Raw genomic sequence first — 2,233 nt, 5'->3', positions numbered from 1 at the left:
AAGACATAGAACACAGGCATTTTCTGATCAGAGAATTACAAGGTATGAAATAACCTTGCTAAATAATGAAAATATTACTTTAAAACGTTGTACAACCCTTAACCCAGCCACCTTACTTCCAGATTTACCAGTTTCGGAAGAACCTTTACATAATTGTGAAACACTAGTGTCCATGGCTGAAAAGCCTCGAGACGATCTCCTGGACACTCCTTTAGAGAATCCTGATCTAGTTTTATTTACTGATGGCTCTTCATTTATGAGAGATGGCATACGCTACACTGGAGCTGCTGTAGTTACAGAATTTAACACTGTATGGTCAGCTTCACTGCCCTCAAATCTAAGTGCTCAAGCCGCAGAACTCATGGCTCTAAAACATGCATGTATAATTGCCAAAGATAAAAAGGCTACAATTTATACGGATTCTCGATATGCATTTGGAATATGTCATGCAGTGGGTATGTTATGGCACCAGAGAGGATTTTTAACCTCAGCTGGAAAATCTATAGCTAATGCAAAAATTATTAATGAAGTTCTTTCTGCTCTCCAGCTACCAAAAGCCCTAGCTGTAGTTCACTGCTCTGCTCATACAGGTGGCACTGACCCTGTCTCTAAGGGAAATAATCGGGCAGATATTGCTGCAAAGCTAGCAGCAATAGAAGGGCCTGAACTAATTTTAACATTAACAACCACTGATGACTTAAATTTATCACTTTCCTATGATGAGAAGGAAATAACAAAATGGAAGCAGAAATTTAAAGCCAAACAGATAAATGGAGTATGGGTGTCCTCTGAAGGAAAACCCCTGCTCCCTAGACACTTTTATCGCCAAATTTGCCAATCTATTCATAAAAATGGTCATTTTGGTACCCAGGGCATCGTGGACTCTGTTAAGAGAGTATGGATAGCTCCTGGCATAACCACTATAGCCTCTAAAGTGTGTGCAGCTTGCCCTACTTGCCAAGCATATAACCAACACGCCTTTCGTGGCAAGGCTTTTGGTGGGCGTCCATTGGCTTACACACCTTTTGAGCACCTACAAATTGATTTCATAACAATGCCAAAGGCTGGACAATATAAATTCTGTCTGGTCATAGTGGATCAACTGACCAGGTGGCCGGAAGCATTTCCTACTGCCCGAGCCACGTCAGCCTTTGTTGCCAAGGTGCTTTTAAAAGAAATTATTCCTCGTTTTGGTCTGCCTGCACGTATTGACTCGGACAGAGGGAGTCACTTTACTGATTCAGTTTTATCTGAAATATATTCATGCCTGGGGATAACTCCAAAATTCCATGTACCATATCACCCCCAGAGCTCAGGCCAAGTTGAACGGATGAACAGAGAACTTAAAACCATGATTGGCAAATTATGTACTGAGACACATCTAAAATGGCCTGAAATTCTCCCTCTAGCTCTATTTTATCTTAGAAGCAGACCTAGGGGAGATCTACACATCTCACCATATGAGATGCTTTTTGGACATCCTCCTATACAGGCTAAACCCTTTTCTCCTGCATATACATCACTATTAGGAGGAGATACTTCTATTGCTTCCTATATACAGGAATTGCAACACAGACTGCGTGAACTCCATGAATCTGGAACTGCAGTACAAGCAGGACCAATAGACTTTTCACTTCACGACCTGAATCCAGGAGACAAAGTGTATATAAAGAACTTCCAGCGCACGGGGGCAACCCAGCCTTCGTGGGATGGGCCGTTTGAAATTTTAATAACCACCCCAACAGCTATAAAGGTCGGAGAAAAGGACTCTTGGATTCATTGCTCACATGTAAAGAGGGCATCTTCTATTGAACCTGATTGACTGTTTCCTGTTACCTGCATTGGAGATAACAGTTCATGGACTCATGGATGTTAATTTGGAATCATTGGTTTGTCTTGATTCTTTCCCTGATTTTATTCTAATTTCTTATTGATTTCTTAATATCTTTTAATAGAATAATTGATATTTTTTTTTGTCTTTTTTCTATTTCTTGTACTTGAGTACATATAATCACTTAATTTTTTCATTTTTTGCAATGCTATAATTTTAATATATATATAATTGCTGTAATATTAATGCTTACTCACAAGGTTTAGACTCCAAGAACTTGCCATATATTGTTAAATGTTATGGGACTATGATTAATGCTTCTATCTAATTCCAGGAGAAGGGAACACATGAGCCATTAATGGTGCTAAGGAAAGCACAAGGTCATGAAGACCGACCGACAAA

This window comes from Gracilinanus agilis, unplaced genomic scaffold (assembly GCF_016433145.1).
Source record: "Gracilinanus agilis isolate LMUSP501 unplaced genomic scaffold, AgileGrace unplaced_scaffold53754, whole genome shotgun sequence".
NCBI classification, from domain to species: domain Eukaryota; kingdom Metazoa; phylum Chordata; class Mammalia; order Didelphimorphia; family Didelphidae; genus Gracilinanus; species Gracilinanus agilis.
This window is presented reverse-complemented; position numbering follows the sequence as displayed.